The 24,723-nt window shown below is 33.4% G+C and overlaps 1 pseudogene; it reads left to right on the top strand.

Moving 5' to 3' along the window:
- Positions 1-24,723, top strand: part of LOC150107647 (metabotropic glutamate receptor 4-like) — a 461,121-nt pseudogene that overhangs the window by 63,726 nt on the left and 372,672 nt on the right.

Raw genomic sequence — 24,723 nt, 5'->3', positions numbered from 1 at the left:
ATCCTTATCTCTACCATCACCTATAATTCCAAACGCGAACCAAAACACAAGAACTGAAGCCATTCATACACTTGCCCACATGGAAATTCCAAACATTCCAAACTCATGAAGCCACGCACACCGGAAGCATTTGGTTTAAACTGTCCCACCAATCACAACACGATTCCTTATCTCTACCATCACCCACAATGCCATACGCGAACAAAAAAAATCACCCACAATTCCATTCACGAACAAAAAAAATCACCCATAATCCCATACGCGAACCAAAACACAAGAACTGAAGCCATTCACACACTTGCCCACATGGAAATTCCTAACATTCCAAACTCATGACGTCACTCACAATGACGTCAGGAAGCCACGCCCACCGGAAGCATTTGGTCAGAACCTCCAAAGTGAAGCCATTGACACATATACCCTCAGGGAAAAGCCACGCCCACCGGAAGCATTTGGTCAGTACCGTCACCCCTACTACTCGTGTGTATACCAAGTGGCCAGTTTATTAGTATTTCTCAACTCCACAGGATGGGGTATTGCTTCAAGCTGGTTTTGGAAACATTCCACATTATTCTATTCTTGGAGGACGGGACGTATTCCATCTACACAGTTAAAACATACTGTACTTTTTAGACTTATTACAGTACACAATATCAAAGATTGCTTTCTTGTAATTCCTTCCTCCACATGCAAAGAAAATGCAACTTGCGAATCGCTGACTGAGAAGATTAGTCCGTTAAAGAGAAATTACTATTATATTTCTGTAATCATTCCTGTTCACCACGTACTCATTATCCTGTTGGGAGTATTCTTAACTAGCTGGATAAAAAATTGGATGATTGGATATATTTGATCAGTTTCTCAGCACAACGATCCACTGCATGAAACACCTCAGAAATCGATTATTACAATACTATTTGGATCTTTTTATCTGTTTTGTATACGCAGGCTTTTCTTTTTGAGTATTGTATCCCACCTACTAGACTTGATGATCCCATTATTCCATCGTATACGTCTCTCGTTGATTAGGTCTGCATTACTTAACAGATAAGCTTAGGTGTTGACGGTTATTCATTACTTATTTTAACGGTATTAACAACACCAAACAATTTTATCAAAAGATGTTTTATTAACTGCTTAAATTTCGCTGAGTTTTGAATCAGCATCATTTAAAAACACACACACAGAGCCAGAGCCATTTGTTATAACGATACAGCTCTGTCCATAGAATTCAAATATCTGCGGTGTACGTTCTTGGCCAACGGCTATAATCCCTATAATATAAAACAGAACATTACCATTTTTATTCGCTATGTGAGAGGTATATCAGAAAAGATAACCAAAGTACTGAAGTAACATGGCCTTCTCACCACATTCAAATTTCATGTTAAACTAACAACTCTGATCCGTTCACCTAAGGATAAACTTCCCCTTTAGCACAACCTGAAATGCATGAAGTTCCCTGTGACTTGTCCTACTATGCACAAAAGGGAAGATCATTTGACATCCGCCTTGAAGAAAATAAAAATTATATTCGCTTCTATTACTATGGCAAGTTAGGACAAGCAAACTACGCGTTGGATACCCCTCCACACAGGATTAGATGGAAGAAAACGAATGTGCTATTGAAGCCGTTATAGATCTGAAAGATTATTTTTTGAGTCAGCGATGGCTTTGAAGACTTCTCATAACCTAAACAAATATGGTTGCATTAATTTGCCAAAAATTTGGGAGACTGTTATTTATGAACAACTTCCACATAGATGTAATGTTTTTTTTAATCAACATTAGAGAGCGCCAAAATAGGACTTTAGTTCTTTTATCCATTACAGTTGTATTGTTTACTTTACTCACTGTAGCGTATACTAGCTATGTTGTGCTCTGATGAAGGTGATTTGAAATTCAGTGAAATATAAGCAGTTAATAAACCATATTTTGATAAAATTGTTTAGTGTTGTTAATTCCTTTAAAAATAAGTAACGAGTTCTGCATGATGTGAACGAATTTGTTTAGCAGTTTTTCACAGCATTATCGGAATACCAGGAACAGTTTCACACATCATTCCAAGGAGGGTTTCTAATAACTAACTTATCTGGTTCTTTCTATCTTGCTCTGGTCGAATTATTTATCAATCTATTACCAGTTTATTGGCGGCACTTGAAAAATGAATTGCATGTTACTGGATTCCAGGAATCTTGAATATGTCTCTCTTATGTTTGGCAACTGATATATGCAGAGATCTTGAAGTATATATATATATATATGAGAAACTGAAATTTTTATTATATATATATATATATATATATATATATATATATATATATATATATATAATAAAAATTTCAGTTTCTCATTTTTTAGATGTAACGAACAGTTAAAATTTTTACGGAACTAATTCAAGTACACCTTCAAGAGACCACACACACACACACACACACACACACACACACACACACACACACACACACAAATTTTGCTGTTGATAAACCACTATTACTTTGAAAGCAATAGAAATCTTCTTTCCAAGTGAAGCTGAAAAATGTTCCGTTTGTTCACAACAATATTTCAGTTTTTTATTTTTATTTTTTAACGTTCGGTTTTATATTTTATAATTATGGTAAATTATAAATTCTGGTAATTTAATGACGTAATCCAATTATCTATGTGCGCAGAGTCCTTTTATTTCTTCTTTTCTCCATCCAAGAGTTTTAGTAATTTGCCACAAGAATGTAAGGAGCGTAACCTCCCAGCATTCTTCAGGCCTCTTTCGTTTACGACTTCAAGAAAGCAGCTTTATTTCAGTTGTTAATTTCTGACTATCGTGTGCAACTGTGGAATGAAACGCTTTTAATCAGTTTTTTTTTCTCTCTTCGGAGACCATGCGTTGTATAAAACCGATCTCTGGGAATATTGTTTACAAATTCCACAAAGTTAATCATGACTGGATGGATAGAAGTACGTAACAAATGAACTGTAACTATGGAAACACTGCAATAAGCGTTTTTCGCCAGAAATGCCTCTAATATATTTTAAATGAAAAGAGAGAAATCAGCTTACTGGCTTTCCTTCATTGGCTATATCCCATTTGTTTGATTACGCTCCACGGAGGTCAAGAATTTCTTAAATATTATGAAGCTTTCTCTTGGTTTAGCTACGAATACTAATCCAACAAAATATGTCACTTGCACTAAATATTTTGAATACTGTAGTGCGTGTAACATTCATTATAAATGTTACTCGTGTCTATGCTCGCATGCGGTTAGAAATAAGAAACTATTTGCATCACTGAACCACATAATACATCGGAATCATTGCTAACTACATCATTTCTAGCCGGAAAGTTTCCAACTTAAAAATGGAAAAGAAAGAAAAGAATACGAAAGTTATATAAATAAATAAAATCAGATGATACATATTTTCCGATATGTGCCTAATAATCGATACAAATTATTTCTTATTCCCTGGAAAATTATTAGCCTTATAACATAGGTTTCCTTATACGAGAGATATTTTATTTATTTTTCCTCATTGAAAATCCTATAATCAATCGTAGGAAAAGAAATCTCTTTGAAGCTTCTTACTTGAGTGCTTTTTGCATAATGCTTGATAGCAAACTGCTATAAATCTCAAATAAAATCTCTGGCTTTCTACATGAAGAAGACATTTCGCATCAGTATCAGTTAAATTAAAGTGTATTCTAAATTATGAATAATTATAAAATTGAACAGAGAATTATATCTTCAAATTCGCTCTTCTTTTAAATCTTATAACAACATTATTAACATTCTGTGATCTTAAGCATCCGCGGTTGAGTTGAATGGACTAAAACTTTAGCACAGCTTCTTTTATAAGATATTTGATTGAAATCATTGCCGTTATTTATAATGAAAAGACAAATAATTTCACTCAGATGATTTCAGTCATGGAGAGTACGTTGATGCAGAACTGCTGGGATCGATTCTGTTTGTTAAGAAACTTCAATATACATACGCTATCTGTACATTAGAGAAAATCAAATGGTTTTTAAGCTCTTCAAGAAATTTCCCCTTTCCAGGCTATTAAAGTTCCACTGATTTCACTTTCCGTTCCTTCGTGTAGTGTATGCTAAATATCAGGTGTATGCTGATCTAAAAATAAATGCTATTAAATTCGTACCACGTTTGTCAACCAACCAGGAGGTTTGTGTTAATAGGCACTAACCACGTTTGCATGAAAATAAACAGCAGGCTCAGGATATCTATAACATATAGCAGGAGCATCTAAGGCTGTCCACATTCGGGACCCCTTTACGCAATCGTCACAGAGCAGTTTCTGCACACAGAAAACATTTTGCTTAGTGCATCAAGTCCGAAACTTTCCTATCAAGCCATACCTCTAACAACAAATGCTGATAATATAGCATACCAACAATACAAAACACCCTCAGGAGCCAAATTGAATTCACATAAAACTATTTACACATTAATAATTTCAGTAATTTTGGATAAAGTATTGTTGCAGCAGATATCTTAACCAAATTAAAAAAGTTTCTATGACTACCTTTAGAGATTCTTCTATGACTATCTTTCACTCACGTACACAATAATGCTGTAATAGCTTTGTTTTTTATTTAGAATTTAATAATGATGCTACTGAATGATTTTATCATCTATCCATCCATTCTTTGTTTACAGTAATACCTTATTTTGAAACATCCCAAGAGACTTTCTCTGAGCTGCAATTTAGCTCTCTTTACATTACTGAATAACTTACATGGCTCTTCCTAAATCAAAACAAACGACCAAGAAAGACTTTAGGAAGAAGGACAGCAATTACGTGCATTTTCATCAATCATATATCTTCGCAGTCCAATTAGTCAAATTATCTGATTTTAATCCAGTCCACTCTAGAATCGCATTTTGCATGGAGATTCTAAAAAGGTGTTGTATTTTCCCTATCTTGAAACGTAGTGTCAGGATATAGAAAGGATAGCGAAGAACGCTATTATTGTTTCTTGAAACAATTGAACTCTTACAAAATAAAGAAAGTAGGATAACACAATGCGTTTTGAAAATATAACCTTTTGAAGCATTTTTCAAGTCATTCACTTGAAAGTCATTCAATTGAAATTACTTCATTCAGCCTGAAGTCATTTTATTTATTCTAATTTAACCTGTGCTTATTATTATTTTTTTCTTTGTGGTATTCCTTTCATTTCAGTTATAATTATTTTATTAACTATCTAAGGGGTATCTAAGAATGACTTGAACTTTTAAGGCAAGCAGCCTTAAAAGTTCAAGGCTGCTTGCCATTTTAAGGGCAAGAAGCTTGCCCTTTTAATGATGGGGAGTACGTAAAGAACGACTATTCCATTGTCCATTTTCTTGAAGGAATTATTACTGAACTATATTCTATAAATATACACAGATATGCGCTATTATTTGTAATAATTAATTAGTGTACATAGAAGGCTTAATTATTGAATAAGAAAATAAATGGTTGAATAAATAAATAAGTAAAAAATAAATGGTGTAGCATAACAATACCAACGCACGTGTGAGAGAGAAGTAATCATATGAAATAAAGCTAAGAACTGTTGAATTTACTACACACATTTTTCTATGGGAGTAGCTCTCCTGGACGTTTTGAAAATTTCAGCCATTACTTTAGATATTATGAGATACTGAATTTTGTTGCATTGGATGTTCGTTAAGTCAGCTAATGTAAAGATCCTAATCCAGTATATTATATCTGTGTATCGCGCACCTTCTGTAGAGAGCTTACACGTTTTGTTTTAGTATGAAAAATACGAGATTCAGACCAGAAAAATCGACATCACTGTATAAAACAGGCTAACTATTGCAGCTGAAAAGACTTAATAAATGTTATTACTCATGTTTGACATGGAATCTTTTAAGAAAGAAAGTAGGTTCTATGGGACAAATCAGAACTGAGTACAAAACGAATCTGCTTACGATGTCTGCATCGACGATTTTTATATTCCTTAAGATTACTAGAAAACGATTAGATGCTTGCACAGAACAAGAACTGATTTTTTTTTTAATTTCAAGACAGCATAAAACATTCAGAGAGTGTAATATTTATTTACGGGCAATAAACTGTAGCTCAGCCCACACCAACAGCGATATTGTGCTTTAATCGCAAGAATTCGGAAATTCTATAAAACTATTTTTATTTAAGGTCTTTTGTAGCTGGGTTCGAAATGAAGAATATATACCGCTTGATTGAAATAATGAGTTCGAATCTCATGAAAATGCGAGCAAACATTTATCAGAAGGAACGTTTTAACAGATGAAGCCAGATTAATACGTCGTATACAAGTAGAGAGATTTTTCTTAGTAAACCTAACAACTGGCTGCATACCAAAAGTGGGTTACCTGCCCTGTCCCTCTAAACATTAAGTTTAAAGAACATCTAAAATATCGTATGATTAAGGTATGCAAGGATTTCTTTGGAGTATTCCTTTCTTTGTTATGTCGAATTATTTAAACAGCTAACTGTTTATTAAAATAACTACTGAAGGGACAAACTGACTATTAATAGGACGAAAAGCACGGAATGACCTGAAAGGCTTTTTCCCTTCAAATACAGTTTCTAAATCGATGTTTCTGAGCTAGTTTCCTCAGAAACTAGCTCAGAAACATTCTAACATATATTGAGACCTTGGAGTGGAGAGAAAGAATCTTTATTAACATTGTATCCTGGAGATATCTGTAAACATTCATTAAATATACACAAACTCAAGGTGAATATTTTTGTCTCTTTGAAAACACCGAATTAAACATAAGCAATATTTTTCTTTCATTTCTAAATGTAAGCAGTTTCTGGTATAGGTATTTGTTCTTCAGCTGTTGTTCTTCAACAAATATTACACATTTCCTTGATGCTGTCATACATTCTTAAATAAAATGTTGCTTGTTTGTTGGATGGATCATGAAGTTCTTTCAAGTTCCTCCGCTATACGCCGTTATTATCCTGCTGAATTTCTTCGTGTATATTTACGACCATTCAGTGTTTCTATTCCCAGCGAGAATTGCGAAAATGTAGGAAATAAGCCAGAGCAACCACGAACGTGATCGCCAAGCTATAAAAATATGAAAGGAACTGGAATATCGCTTAAATGTATGAAGAGTAATGCACTAGGGCAAAGAAAAGCTTGCATAGGTCATGCTTTAGTTCATTTACCAAGTTATGTTTATTTTCTAGGCGATTACATTTTCATGTAATTCTTGGATCGCGAAGGAGTACATTAAAACATAACTTAAATTTCTTTCAGAGTTTGTTATTTTTAACTTGTTCACAGGTAGTTCACTAACGTAAAACACAATTACGAACATGAGCTGCTTCGGGTTGAGTTCCTACCGGGCCTCTGAAGAAAATGGATAATTCAGAAGAGTAGTGTGGGAAGAGAGAATCCATTAAATGAAATATACTAATAAAAGACAAATATATAAATTACTTGGAGTTCGTTTGCTTTTCAGTACCAGTGGATCTTTCTATTAATAAATAAAATTATTTTATCTGATAATATGCAAATAGTAGGTTGAATTGCTAATTCAACAGAGAATTGAAATATTGAGAATTCAAAAGAAGGAGAAATGAAGGTTTTCCACCACTAAAACTGGATTGGCTTCCATATTAGTGAGGGAAAATCACTCATATACTCGTAAAAGAGTAAAATGATCAAACATAAATTAAGTATGTTTGAGGTTCTTAAAGGGAGTGAACATAAAAATATTTCTCTTTTGGAGAAATTTGACATTCTAGAAAATTTTCATCCTGCCATTCATTCTGCTCATTTTATATTAGTATTAAAATTCAGAGTACAAGATTAGAATCAAAGACTGCATATTTTATATATTTTTTTGTGAATTTTATTTATGGAAAACTTTAAACGTACAGTATGTAATTATTAGTACTGTACTTTGGATCAACTGAAGCTTGCTTGATCGAAAAGCCTAGTTTTAAAAACGAAATATGGAAGTTAGTCAAGCCACTTCAGTCCTCCAGGAAGCACGATGGTGATTATTTACAGTTTTTTTTTCATTCTCATTATATATTGTGATAGGCTACATTTGAATGCGACAATTGATTTCCATTTTTGACATCATTATTCCTAACGAAATTAGATAGCGCTATGTGAATAAATAAATAAATAAGTATATCTGTATATGATGTGAGGAACCTTTATCTGGGCTCTTTCAAATAAAGGTGAGTTAACCGGTCTCGTATGGAGATCGGGGTTTTTTCTCCATGAAACTATGGTTTTTCACACCTCAAAACAGGAAAACCGATCCCTTACGACACTCGGCTACAGCAGTCATAAATACTTATGGCAAGGAAGGCAACGGAAAACGCCTTGCGCTCTTACCCCTTTCTTGACTGACAACAACCTTAACTTCCATGGATATCCCCGTGTTTTCTCTACCCGCCTTCCATATAACGAAAACTTTCATCATTTGAAATGCTATAACACCCATTCAAAAAAGTTTATAGACCTCTATCATATCATCCCCTCTTTCCTCCTGTTAACTAGAGTCTGCAATCCACATAATATAAATCCCATAATCCGGATATAATCTTTGTAACTCTTCTTTGCACCCTTTTCACAGCTTCTTTATCCCCTTAGGACACGGGAGACCAAATCTGCACACAATAATCCAGATGTGGTCTGGATTATTGTGTGCTACTTATCTGACTACTTACAGTATATGACATATAAGTAGATTTTGGTGAACATCACGTTTTACAAAGTAGCTGAAAATATTTATTCATTTGCCACAGCAATGCACCACCTTTTTGGATACATGTACCGACCTGATGGAACGAATGGATACCAATCCGTTCACAGAAGATGGATGTCTAAACAGAACTATGGGCATGAATGGTGATGAATGTCATTGATATATATATATATATATATATATATATATATATATAGAGAGAGAGAGAGAGAGAGAGAGAGATTACTTATAGATTCCTGTCATTTGAATATTTTGTAGCAATAGCTATAAATCATCCCCACTCAAAATATTTATTACACGTCAAAATTTATAATTGCTTTATTCATGCTAAATTTGAGCCAACCAGCTGTCAGGATAAAATAGAGTTAATTCTACAAATTAAGGACAGGGAACGAGAGGCACATAGCGTGGCAATAAAGTACAGATATTTTGAGTACTTCTCTCAGCACAACGGGGGAAAAAATGTGTTACGAATAAATTTGTCTCTGTTATGAATGTAAAATTAGATCAGTTATGTGATATTATCATAAGCAAATCTCCTTTGCTACTCTCTCAGAGATAGAATAATTCATTGTGGAGGACGTCTGTTGCTATATCTAAATTACACTTACATTTGAATTAATTTTCACTTGAAAAGATAGGACTAGAAATGGTAGTAATGATAATATACTTTGTGTAAAACTCAAAGCAACTGAACGTAAGTAATTTTAATAAAATAGCTACTTAATTAGGACAGTTTTTGGTACTTGTGGCGAAATGCTAAAGATAAAGAAATTCATCTTATAGGCATAATGACAATTAAATAAAACAATTAAATTAAATAAACTATTAGTAAATAATTAAACACAAATAATTAAATTCATTAATTTGATTATCCCATTATTTAAATTCAATAGAAAGCCAAAATTATCAACACATATAACATTAGTGAAGAACTTGAAGTAAATAATTTAAATATCACTTATAATTAATTTAACTTAAAATTTAAGAATAAACACAAATTGGCTTATTACATTAAAAACAACACTTACTCAATTTTTATCCGCAAGGTTATAAACCTGTCGTACAGTTTAGTATCTTGGTAGACTAAGGACTAGATAAACCAGAAACTCACCTCCAGAGACCAAGCTCAGAATTTTTCCAAGCCACTTCAGGCCTATAGTTAGCAGAGGAATATGTGACGATGATCACACACCATAGCACAAAAATCATTTATCTACCGCTTAAAAGATTTTCACCATCATCCAGACAACAGAGGTACTCGAATCCACAGACTTTCCAAACAGTAAAATATTGACCCACCGACTAACTAGGCTGGCATATACGACGCTGTTCTAATAAATTAGGTAAGTTATGCGAAAGACTTATTGATATAAATGCTTGTATGACATATAAGTAGATTTTGGTGAACATCACGTTTTACAAAGTAGCTGAAAATATTTATTCATTTGCCACAGCAATGCACCACCTTTTTGGATACATGTACCGACCTGATGGAACGAATGGATACCAATCCGTTCACAGAAGATGGATGTCTAAACAGAACTATGGGCATGAATGGTGGTGAATGTCATTAGATGGTAGATAAATTTCATCTTTTTCTACTATCTAATGACTTTATCATTATCTAATGATTTATCAGTAATTAGGACGGTGTCTGACTACCGTCCTAATTACTGAAAGCATGTAAGCTACATGCCGATATAACTTCAACATATACAGCGCCATGAATACTTGTTTATTGACTTTGCCACAGACAGACTCGTCAAAAAGAACACAGGCAATTGACAGCCATAATACACCACGCATATAAGATTAACAATTCTATACATTAATAGGGTTTCAAATTTCCTTGTTAATTAGCCCTGCAGGGCAATTGAGCCTAACACGCATAGGAAAATGGGTGCTAGGCTCAATAAGAGAATATGCATCAAACAGATAAAATGCCTGTGGCTATATGGGCATCGAACTGTTAAACGTTTCATTTTGTATGGCATATATAAACCAGAGAACGAAGGTCTCTCTATAACAGCAGATTATTGAATTTATCCAGCAGATGCTCAGTTGGATTTAAATGTAACCATAAGGTAATCGTGTAACATGTCTTCATCAATCTGACGTTATGGAGATGTATTAGAAATGCAGTGCGTGATTAATATATAATTTGTATTAGACAAGCAGATACTACCGACAGCCATACAATTTCGTTTCAACAAATGATAGATCTTAAGGACAAATTGGCAAACCTGATAGTAATATTAGACAGGGAAGATAATACATATCAGATTACAGAAATGCATATGGTTATGATATATTTAATTCATCAGGAGGAGTTATAAACTTCTTATTAAGTTAAGATTAGTGATTAGATATTAGACACTTTACTCAACAGAATAATTTGATAAATATGATTTTAATCAATGTCTGTCGACACTCATCAAAGTCGCATTTCTCTCTTTCTCACTTCAGTTGATGTGATGCGTCAACTTACATTACATAGCTTAAATCTACTCTACGTTACGTTTGCTACATTAATTAAACTGGATCATGAATCGTCTTGAAAAGGCATCCAAATTAACTTTTCACAAATTAAAATAATTTCCACTTACAGATATCGAGAATTATGATCTTGTTGAGACAAAGCCAAACCAAAATTACCTGAAGGAACTGGTGAATAAGACTAAATTACTGCATTCACAGTATGAAAACAAATTTATACCAAATACCAACTTACAGATTGTTATATTTCCAAACACATTTACGAATGGAATTTGGACGTTTAAAATATGCTCAGAATATAAGATGCCTTGTAGAAATACTGAAAATGAGGTCATTTTGTAACTTAGCATTTTCAATGTTATAATAAAGAGCCAAGAGGCTATTTTTTTCTGCGATGTAAATTAAGTTAAGGGGATAATAAATCCCTTATTATTTCAAAGCATAATTACGAAACGCGAAGATCGAAATCTAAAGAGTTTCATGCCGAAGAACTTCCAGTATTGACTTACGCTTGGACTCGCCGGAAGTGCTTCGGCATGAAACTCTTAGATTTCGATCTTCGAGTTTCGTATTCGTCTTTGAAATAATGAGGGATTTATTATTCCCTTAACTTAATTTTCAATATTATTTTTTGAGTTTTTTAGATTTTCTCATTTGTAGAAAAGGATATTTAAATCCGATACAAAACTTCACCATTACGTTATATGCACTTAAAGAAATTTTCCATTTGTTTCACTGGTAAGCAGATAAGGCTACTTCTGATTCTTTTTCAGCTCAAACTAATAGGTAGTTTATGAAAATACACATTTCGGAATAAAACTCACACCATAAAAAATCTTTTAAAAATTAATCTGTGGGGCAACTAGTGATAGTTCCTTTTGTTTCAGTATGCTTTAATTTACACGTTCGAATATGAATGAGTATGCTGTTGTGAAATTAGTGGGTATTCCACTAGAAACTGTGGAAGTACTAATTCACTTCGAACTATTTTCAAATTTGATGATAGTCTCTAGAAAGAAAGTATGACAAAAACAAAACATTGGAAAATATTAAAAAAATAAAACTGGTTAAAATATTCATATATCATGCACAAACAGATGCCTTCCCAGTTGCATCTATAAAAAAATCCTATTTTGATTTATGACTTGCCAATAATATTTTTGTTTTCTAAAGTCTCTTTTTAAGCTATTTATGTAAACATTATTACATGTGACTGCACTATACTACAGGTTAAGGTAAATTTTCGACTACGCCTTTCCTAGCACTCTGGGTTTTAAATTCATATCAATAATTCCATACTTTTAAGATGTTTTAATTTAGCTTTCGTTTTCCAAAATAATTTATGAGGGAAAATACTCTATGAATGTAGAGCTGAGATTAAACAATTTACAGACCATCGATAGACGGGCGAGAGAAAGAAGAGAGAATTAAACCGAATCTAGATTGGTATAGCGTTCCTGATCTCCATCTAACAGATTATGCTTTCGAATTCTACTATGGACACAGATGCTTTTTAAATGTCTTTAGGGGTGGTGGATGATTTTCGTCATTGGGATATCATTAATCTCTACCCGTATAACTGGACGCTTTAAGTGGTTTGAAAAATCTCTGTGTGTTTGATATCTAGAGTAAACTTTCCAGATTACTAACCCTTAGTCCATCCTTGTTGCCAACGTGCTTAGGGAATATCTAACTAATAAACAGAATATCACATTAAAAAAATCATTAATCTCTTAAAAATGTAAATGTTATTAACACGCCATTCTTCCAGTAGAAAAACTAGTAGTTAATAATTCTTCGTATATTTTATCACATACGCAGCAGAGTATTTATTAGCCAACGGATTCTCCTAAACACAGTCCCAAAATTCGCATTATAGCAGATATAGGAGGTGGGGGGAAAATATATATATAGAATTCAAAACTTTCAGAATACATCATACGCATAAGAACGACGGCAATTTCAATCCATTCCAAAACATAATTTAGAAGTATTGTCATTGCGGATACTTTGAAAGACCTTTAAAAATTAGAGCATTTAATTTTATAAGTTGACATAGGAAATAAATGCCATTGTTATTGTGGATTCAAATAACTATATAAACAAATCAAGGGTACTAAACGATACCTACGCAAACATGCAATTAAATATTGAGCATCTTTGGAGATTCATAATAATACAAAAGATTTAATAAGAAATTTTTGTAACTGGCTCGAAATTATCAAAGAACGAATTACTTCAAAACAACTGATTATTTCACGTATTTATGGTGATTCAAAAATCCACAATGGGACGTACATTCCATTTGATCCACACTGGATGCAACATATTCGTCAACATATTATCTTTGTAAATATCTGTCCAACCAACTAACACTACTTATAGGAAAAACGTCATCGTATAATACAAACTCTGAGGATTTCATAAACAAAATAAGAAACATGAAAATTAATCCCGCAGATATTCTTGCTACTTTGGAAGTAAAAATCTTATTCCCCAATGTTCCAAAAGATGAAACAGTCTAAATTTTAGAACACATTTTCTCACCTGACTGTTAAACCTTTTAAACATTGCCAAGAGGACACTTTCTTCAAATTCCAAGATCGCTATTTTATACAATCCAAAGGCTTACCAGCTGGTGCAGCAATTTCTTCGCACCTAGAGAACATATACATGGAAATGTTTGAACTATCGGCTAGTAGACGATGTTTTCATCGTCTACTAGCTGATTGTTCCGAAAACATGTACACCATACTTATGTTCTCGGATTTAGAGGCCAGTTAGTTGATAGGATATCTTATCCAGTATAATAAAAACCAACTCTGGGTAGTATCAACAAGAGATTTACATAATGATGAATCAGGTTAGGCTGTGAGACAGAATATGTTTTATCGTATAACCATAAACATGCTCATGTAATCTAATTCTAAATTCAATGTCTGTCACGTGGTGAATACCTTAATATAATGACGGTATGTTATTTAGAAATCTCCATATTAATACCTCTTTATATTTATGTTTTATTGTATGAAACTTAAGAGGTACACAATACTGTTGTACGAAAAATTAGGCATTGATTTATTAAGTTGGTTTACTTTTTCATGTGGTTTTTTTAAATATTAATTTCAAAATTATTAATACTACAAGCCATGGGAATACCCTTTTCGTGGATCATATTGGCACAAAAATACAAAAACAAATCATGCTAAAAGAATAAATTCTATTTAAGGATATTTCAAAGTGAATCATAAAGCATTGGAAATTTTGATTAACATGTTGGATAAATAGACACAAGAGAATCTGTAAATAATCTATTTGATTTCAACATTAATATAGATTTTAAAATACACAGTCACTGCGGATGGCATCTTGCGCTATTTATTATTATTATTATTTTTTTTTTTTGAAATATAAAATATCAGTCTAGTATGATTGATGCTACGGAATGTTATAAAAGCTAATTTTACTGGGGGTACTAGTTTAAGTAGAAGTGATATCATAGTAATTTGTACAATGATTTACTGTTTTGTTGTTTTATCCTTACATTCCCATTAATGTTGTCTTTAACGTAGTATTTGAGTTCTACGTTTTCTGAATAATTTTAGTCCTGATTTATTTAATTTTGTTAATGTGTTCTTGGTAATGAATAGTTACTTCCCATCTTAGTCTAAATTGCATGTTTGTAAAAGTTATGTCAATTTCTTCAGCGTATTAAGTTATTTTTCCCTAATATAAAAATCATAAAAAAAACTAATTCCTTTACTACAAAGCAACATATTTCTCTAATTATAATGTGGGGAGAAAGCTGAACCTTCACAACTGTTAGTTGAAAGTATGTAGAATAAATTTGTAATGATTTAATTAATGGGGTCTAATTTGTCTAGTTTTGAATTGAAACCAGCAATAAAAGCTGAATGGAATGGAGAAATTGGAACCTATCTTGAATAGAAGAGGATATAAACTCTTCTTCTGACATTTTAATAAAAATCGTAGTTGGCAGATTGTTCAATACTAACTCGGTGACTCACAACTAAGCACTGACAGAAAATACTAAATAGACAGCGGCTTATCTCTACAAATACTGCTTCTATCTGTCATGAATTTTCTGAAATTCGTCCATAGTTTAAATCAGTTTTTCACGAGTAATAGATTACGTTCAATATGTAGTTGCCACTCGTCAGTGCTTAATTCATCATAGTTTAAAAATATTTGAAACACTCTTATTATGTATCCAATAATCAGGATATCTACACTTGCCTTACCTTACGTTGATCAAGAGAAATGTATGAAATGAATACGTATTATAAAGACCTTTGATATTTTTGTTTTGAAAACAAATCTAGAGAGAGGTTTCTGATTTTTTTTTTATTTCAAAAATATTTTTTGTAACTTTTTTATCTACAAAACGACTGCAACAAAGTAACATGACATGTCAAACAATATCTTCGAAATATTCACATTTCGAAAGTATGTTAAGTTCGAAGTTAGGAAAGTGTGCGCTGCCTTCAATACCAAAATAAGAAATCAACAACCGATCTTCGAAATTGATGTGAATTCATCGCAAGTACAAAGAGAACAAGTGAGTTTTTTTTTCGGTCTAGTGAGAGACTTGCAAAACTCGCGGATGATGGAAAGCAAAAACGGAACAGGGAGCAGTACATATTTCATCCAAAGAAACGAAGAAAAGGCCGTTGAATAATCTTGAAATGCACTTAAAGCACGTGGATATTGGACTAGAGAAAACGGGAACGACAGAGATTGGTTTTTCTGAAAGCTGACGTCTCTCTGTTTCGCTGAAATCTCTATTTTAGAACGGGAAAAAAGTTTGCGTTTTTGCAAATATCGAAAATATCTTTTAAAACCACCTTTTTGTATGGATTTGCATTTCTTATTGAAACTTAAAATTTTTTTCAGAGCTTTAAAATATTAGAAAATGCTGAATAAACGACACAGTTTTTGTTTAAAAACATTAACCAGAACAAAGGGAAGTCACTGTTCTGACCTTCGCTACTTATCCTAGTATTCTAGTAAATTTGCTCATATCCGCACTAAATTCCAGGAAAACATAAAGAAAAATCCTGACTTTGCCTGGACTCAAAGGCGAGAATGTGGATTACATAATTCCATCTCGGTCACTCACTTGAAAGAAACAAAGAAAAGTAATGTAAAAGACAACGGCTCTTAGTTAATGTAAGAAAATTAAAATTAATTGATATGTTAACCGGGCTGAAACTTATTTCGTATATTTTTCATATATTGCACTTTTAAATAGAAACACCGTTATTTTCATGAAATGTTAGCTAATTGTAGAAGCTACCTCTAAATGTACTTATCCTAGATAAAATAATATTTGAGATACAGATTTGACATATTTTTGTTTCCTCTGTAGGATTGATAAGTAATATTGACGATAGCATTTACATGTCACGAAATGTTTCCACACCTGAAATATGAAGGAGAGCCCGAATTCTTGGAGCAGCGTCTAATATAACATCGATACAAGTTTCCAATTTGCTGAGGCTGTTCAGGATTCCACAATGAATTCAATTTTATTTTGTAAACATAGATTTACAGAATAAATGCACTATTTAATACGATCAAGAAAGAAAATAAAATTAAATACTTTATTCATTTCACTTTTTTTTATTCAAAATATGAAAAATATACATTCACGTAGACACACAAATGACTTATTTAATTTTAATTTCAGGATAATATTTAGAATATCTTATATAATATTTTTGAAATCAAAAATTATCTGATATTGCATGCAAAAAAAAAAAAAGAAAAGGAAATCTCGAAATTTAAGCGATGTTATTTTTCAAGGTGCTTCTGTCACCTGGTAGCGATAACATCTTTCAATCAGAAAATATTCGGAGATCGAATCTAGTCTAGGGCACTAAAACATTTTGATAAGGGCTTTCCAACTGAATGCGAGTTAACTGTCCGCCCCTTTCGCTCCATTAAAACAAAGAAACCTCAGGAAAAAACACAGGAATTGGCAGGCTATTTAAGTGTAATTAAGAGTCTTATTAAAGTAGTAATTAGATTAATGAAACCCAGCCTACAGGGCAGTGTCAACATCTTCAGAATTTACTACTTGACCCATTCTTCAATGATAATCTCTTAAGTGCGATCACATTTTTCTTGCGTAATGTGAAATGGATGTAATGAAGAAATTGCTTCTTCATAGACACAGATTGCCTGTATGTATGAATTTTGCTGCAAACTTGAAAAGTCCTGATTCCCTACTACACGAAAAAAGGGGACAAAAAAAAAGATATTGGCACGATGGAAGATGTCGTTTTCAACGTGACCAGTTAAATCAAGTCAAGTCAAAGGGAAGTCCAGTCAAATGTGAAGGCAATGCTGAACTCTTTCATTAAGCAGAAAGTCTAATACATCGATAATTTTTCCCTCAACACCGAGCAACGATCAGTTTACAGAAATCTCTTCCAATACTTTCTGTTCGCAGAACGTATTGGATATGATGGAAATGACCTTCTAGTATCTGATTTCTGCATAACGAAAATGCACTAAAGCACCCAATTATGAGAGATTAGGAATTCTTTGCCGAGCAGAGCAAACAATGCAATTCTCCGCTCACTTCAGATCTCAAAGAGAAGTATTTCAAAACATGGCATATCTACACAACATGACATGGAGTCATACATAACGACCATACATTAGTATGATCGTCAATATCTCTGTCATATATCTTTTATTCTTATGAATCTTCTGTGCATTGTTTCTTGTCGCCTTACACTCTAAATATAACGAATAGTTCATATGTTTTGGCTAATTTTTTTTTTGAGGATATCGGAGTCGACGCACAGTATCAAAGTCGTTCTCCTTAAATTCAACTTATATTATAAATATTTTTAATTATCTTAAAGACATTTCATATCACTCATGATGGATATCAGCAACTTCCAAATTTCTGGTGATTTCCTATTAAATAACAACATTAAAGTTTGGCGAATTAGTTGAAATTGCGCGGGAATTTTAACTTGTTTTAAATTGGAATTTTCCAGTTCTGAGTTTTTGGATTTTAATTCTTGAATTTCTTTGAATCCCATGCTTGCGGGATGAAAAACCCCAATAAACTGGGGGTAAAAACCCTGCTATCCACGCCCAAGACTAGCTAACTTGGCTATGGCAGATCCTTAAGCTGCTTACATCGGCGACGGGAATCGAACCCAGGACATTCCTTCCCCAGGGCATATGGTTGCAAAGCGCATAGCCACTAGGCTAACCGCGCGGACTTTAAGTCAGTGATCACACTGGTTATACTAACAATACATATAGCAAAGGAGTATGACTGCTAAATGACTAGTTATCTGCAATCGCTGATCAGTACAAAATGCCGATCGCTTGGAAATACGCTACATTTTCAATTCTGTTAAACTTCTCTCCTTTGAGAGGTTTTAAAACTTACTTTCATTTCAGTTGATGAAGCACATGACAGCTAAAATGAACAATTTAACCAGCACTCGACTAAACAACGATTAACGGAAGCACGACATCATAATTACTTACTGCTACTGAGACATGTTTGTATTTTACTATTAATACATTGTGCTCTTTTTCTAATCTCTCATATGAACATATTCAGAGTTTACATTAGCCTTAATAGTTGCAGTTGAATGTTTTATGTAATATAATGAGGTAGAACTGCTTACTAATTGATTCTCGTAGACAGGCTTATACGTTGGTTATGCATTATTAAAACACTTAAGGAATAGAACAACGTAGTTAGGATATAAATTAAATTAAACTTTAATAAATATTTTCCGATATTTCGGCAACGTCACGTTGCCATTTTCTAAAGGAACTTACAAAAAAATTACGTGCACGTAGGCACTACAACACAGAAACTGGAAATGAAGAGATGAAGCTATTGTTCTCAATAACACTCCTGATGGTGCCCTCTAGCGGGCTAAGTAGGTGTTCTTGGCCGTTGGGCTGAAGGTCTACAGATGTAGGCTTCCCAAATTTGGGGCAGTCGCATACAACGAAATTTGTTGAGGTTTGGAGAATTTCTGAGGGCTGAGGCCTATTCCATAAAGAGTCTTTCAAATTTGTATTTGCTACGGTGTTTCACTGTAGCTTTCTTCCACCGTATTCTGTGGCGTGTATCCAGAGCATGGTCCGCAAGCCCAGAATGACTGTAGTTGTGAAAACGGATGTAGTCCTTGTGTTCCGAAATTCTGATATTCGCTGTCCTGCCTGTTTGGCCAAAGTAAGACAGTTTACAACTGCAAGGGACCTGGTAAACACCAGGTAGGTGTAGGGGAAGTGGTTGGTCTTTAGTGGAGCGGATAAGGGATTCCAATTTTCTGTAAGGTTTGTAACAGGAGGTCAGGTCATGTTTTTTTAAGATTTTGGTAATCTTTTCAGAGGTGCCTCGGATGTAGGGAATGGTGATGGATTTAGAGTAATCCTTGTTGCGGGGGGGAGGGGATCTGTGGTTTGTAGGTTCTAATATTTTTATTTGGATTTTTTTTTGGGGGGGTAGCCATTGGCTGAGAAAGTGTTGAGGATGTGATTTAGTTCAGTGTTTAGGGCCAAGTCGTTTGAACAGATTAGTTCAAATTTAGTTCAAGATTAGTTCAGATTGCTTACTAATTGAATTGCACGTGGTACGAAACATACCTTTTTTTTTACTAAAAATTAAATTTTTAAAGAAAGTGAAGAATTTTATTCTTCTAATTCTAAAATAAGATATTTACTATTGAATTCCTTACATTTTGGTATTCTCATTCCTATAGGATTATAGCAATACGAATACAAAGCAACAACAACAATAAAAAGAACGGTATGTCGCAGTGACGAAGATTTGCAATTTTTCCAATGACTTATTCTGTCTTAAAACATGTAACATTAATTAACCGCTCGAGTTCTTTTCTTTTGTGCAGAAGTTATTAACTCAAGTTTTCCTCTCCAGAAAAAACACAATAGTTTACATAAATCGAATGGAGGGCGAAAACACTTCTCTGTGATAAAATATTGGGACTAAACTGTCAAACGTTGAGATAAGATGCGATGATGATAAGATTTTCATCGATCATCATCTATGAAATAGATGTTGATCTATGAAATTATCATGTTGATTTGAGATAAGATGCGATGATGATTTCTATTTAAAACCTGATCGACGTCTATGTAGATGAAATATATTACTCCTCATGCACTTCTCATATTATTATTATTATTATTATTATTATTATTATTATTATTATTATTATTACACAACACCTCCAGGGAGTCCAATGACTCATCGAGGGAGGACATCCACTCTACATCTCTCTATCTCCACGAACTACAATTATCTACACCAGTGCCATCTACCGCAAGCCACAACACTAGTATTTCCACAAACAATCACAAATATCCATGCCCACGGGGCAATTCGAACCCCCAGCCTTTTGGCTGGAGAGCAGATACATTAACCGCTCGGCCAACCAGACCACCGGTTAGTGTATATACATCAGAATTACGAGTTGCTACATTCGACTGCATCTCCAAAACCTTAGAAGAGGAGCAATGGTTGTTATTACTAAGTTTATTACATATCTGGACGACACTATAAACAGTATGAGAAATCGTCGTGAGCGATGTATTGCTGTGAGAGGCGACACATTCATTATTGAGAAACTTGAACAATCACATTTTGATTTGTTGTTATTGATATCATATACTCATTCTTACCGAATAAAACTCTTTATTTACAATTTTTGGTGTTTCTTTCACATCTTCTATCATACTGCTTTTCACCAAATTGCATAAAAATTATTATAAAGCTCTTGAGTTATAGCGATTTTTCTCTTTGCTCCTTAAATTATGGAAACTGGTGATTTCGATATATACCCATTTCATTTAATATCATTTATCAGAGAGGTAAAACTATTCTGCATCTTACACAGAGAAATTTAATTGATAAAACTGGACGACACATTCCGAATCTTTTATTTTTTTCCTTCGATTCCTTGCAATTTCGCTGTTATCGTTTTCAACCGATCTGCTCACTGAGGAAACAGTCGAAAACTTGATGAAAATAATAGTGATAATTATAGAATTAGTTACACATCTGTTTACCTGATGTCCTAGTATTTAATGTATTGTGCCTAACGTGGCTTCGATTCGTATTCTGCCATATGTAATAGATGCTTGTGATTGGCATTAGGTAAAATGGAAGAAAAACATGAAAATAATATTATTATAATTACAGCTATTTTGCCTGCTTCAGTTTAGGAGTACCCCTGTTTAAATGTCATTGGCTATTTACTCATGGATTCTTAGGGCATTATGAGTGTAGATGTACTAAAAAGTATATGTAGCCTAAGGAATAGAAAATTGCACATACCTTTTTCTGGGTGTTGTGGCTTTTCCTCAGTCTGCGATGTCGAAAACTGCAGAGTGTGTGTGTGGAGGGGGGGGTAGGCAGTTTGGTAGAATAAGTTAGAAAAACCCGGGTTTTTTTCGTAATATATAGAAACATATACTTTTATATAGGGTGGGGAAAAAAGTGAAAGGGTTAATTTTTTTAAAATAGGGAGGGGGAAGGGGAAAGGTGGTTGACGGGGTGTGGACCGTTTCGACTATTCGTGGTCGTCATCTGAACACATTGGGAAAGTGGAAGCTATGTCAGGTCGAGTGAGTGCTTCTGCTTTAGAGGTGTTTGTGTTGTCTCCTATTGGTCGGGGTTGTGACCTCAATTTTATGTTGTGAAGCTTCCAAACCTCGGAGATTATGTAGGGCCTGTGTACGTTGATGGAGTTCGCGTCACACTTTATAGCTATTGTTTCCGATATTCTGAGCATTGTTTCATTGTCTTGTCTGTCTATTATGATGGCCTTGTCTATCTGCGGGGTGTGTTTTTGTTCAAGGGCGTGAACCGCTATTTCCGTTTTTCCTGTGTTTTGTATACGATTTTTCTTTTTGATGTTGCGTTTTTTAGTGTTTAAATGTTCTGGAATAGGGATGTTACAGTCACGGAAGTGTTCTTGTAGTCTTGCCCATAAAGACCTGATGATGGAACCTGTGTAGGTGATGTCACAGTCTTTTTGGCAGGGAAATTTATAGACTACATTGTGCTGTTCAAATATTTCTTTTTGTGTGTGAGGTTTGGTGGATTTTAGGAGGTTTGCCAGTTTTTGGCTTGTGGTGAATACCAGTTTGTAGTCAGTATGTTTGAAGATGTATTTATAGGCTTTGTATGTGTTTTGGGTGTATGGTAGTTTGATAATTTTTTGTGTAGGGAAGTTCGTTTTGGTACTTGGGTTGTTTTGGCGGTTTTTTGCCGTCTTGTTTCCCAGAAATAATATACATGAAAATAATATAATTATGAAATTAATACAAATACGAAAAAAGTAAGCCTACCCACATTATCACTGTCCCAAACTTTCGTGGATGACAGTTACATATAGCACAAATATGTATATTAATTTTGTTTTGGAATTATGCGCTAACAACTGTGTCTGTCGGAATTACTAAGATCGTTTAAGATGGAAAATATCAAGGGATAAAGAGGTGGATTCATATTTTTTAAAAATATTTTTTTTCTAATTTATTGTAGTGAAAATATATCAATGTATTTTTTTTTATCTTAATAACATTTTACATTATAAAGATTCCTTATCTCAAAACAAGAATTAAATGTTAACCCAACAGATTAATGCTTGAGATTATTATGTTATTAGATTGTCTTTATTAATAAATAAATAAGCAACGCTGTCTTTTTGCAAGTATTCACTGCTGTTCAGTGGCACAAAAAACCCGGTTTGATGATGAAACGAAGTTCAATAAATCTGAATTATTAGAGTAAAACAAATACAATATATTCGAAAATTTCAATCATTAACTCTTATGGAATGCTTATATTATTTTCTTCGCTCTTTCTGTAGGTGGTAAGCCATGAATTGGCTTTAAATAATACGTTAGTCGAAATAGTATGTATTACCACATTACCATTGTAGATATTACAGTGCGTCTTTCTCAGCAGTAATTAGTGCGTGACTTATATTAACTCCGTCTCAGCCATTGTACAACATGAGACAAAGTTACAAGCGTCCTAGAATAGAAAATATTGCTACGGATTTTTCTATACAAGAATATTTTGGATGCCATAGTTAAGATGGGTGAAAGTTGTGAAAATGGCGATTTTTAAAGCAAATCCTATATACTTTTTTAAAAAAACTATATTACTTGTACCACTCAATTCCCAAACAGCATAATCATTACGAAATGATGTTGAAATCTATAATAAAGATCAAAGGCAATAAGAATACGTTTTCTATTTCAGATTTCTCCGATTTCTAAGTGGCAACAACTTTATGTTCATCCACCGAAAAATAAAAGTAATATTGCCATTCATCCGCAAATTTGCGATCTGTCTGTTAAAATATTTCCCATGTTAATCATCGATCTCCTAAACTTATCCCATCATATTATTCTCCTTTCCCAAATTTTCTATCTTTCACCTTCCTCCCAAAGATTTCTCTGCACACTTTTATAAAATAAATCAGGTTTAAAATTCACACACTCTTGCTTCACCGATAATTCTCCCACATCTCTCTCTCTCTCTCTCTCTCTCTCTCTCTCTCTCTCTCTCTCTCTCTCTCTCCTCGCATTTCCAACCCCCCTCCTTTTAGTCATACTTTAACAGTAGATATCGCCATGTATATCGCCATACGCCGGATGCTGCTGAATAAGAAGACAACAGCAATATCCTACAAAGGTATGTCCGAATTATTATTCCTATATATATATATTCTTCATAAATCTGTCTTTAAAACATCAGTAATATCCTAAAATTGAGTATAAAGCCAATGACATTATAAAACAGGGGTACTCCCTAAAGAAAAATATGCTAAATAGCCATAAAAATAAGATGTACTTAGAGGAGTAACATGGAAATTTTTCCATAAATAATACCTATATATTCCCATGCTAATTTCGCATAATCTTTTAAATAACAGGCGTCTACATATACTCAGAATTTCCCATCACACTTCCTTTGAAACTGCTTCATAAGCTTCAATAAAATACTTTCTTAATTAATAGAATTATTGTGGAATTATTTATTGTGGTGGAGTGATCGTGACCATATTTTAGTAGAATAACCATAAAATACAAGAAACTGTATAGACTATTCGAGCGCAGTTTTGAGAAAATCAAGGCGAATAGACAACTTCTGACTTTTCATATTACGTTCTGCGCTCATGCGTAGTACACATAATATTATCCTATTTTAAGAATTGCCACAGTTAAGTGTAGACATTAGGTTGTAAGGTATTAATAAAATCTTAAAACCATACAAACCATGAGGATTATGAAAAAAAGTGTGCTCTTTTTATGCACATTTATATTCGACACGCACACATTACTACTACAATAAAATCATCCCCAAGTTAACCATCCATTAATAAATTATGCTCGTGCTATCTCGTTGTTTAGAACAATTTTTATAAGGAAAATT

The sequence above is a fragment of the Typopeltis vanoorti genome, chromosome 4 (genome assembly GCF_054136105.1).
Source record: "Typopeltis vanoorti isolate ZY-2024b chromosome 4, IOZ_Tvanoo_1.0, whole genome shotgun sequence".
Lineage (NCBI taxonomy): Eukaryota > Metazoa > Arthropoda > Arachnida > Uropygi > Thelyphonidae > Typopeltis > Typopeltis vanoorti.
This window is presented reverse-complemented; position numbering and strand designations above follow the sequence as displayed.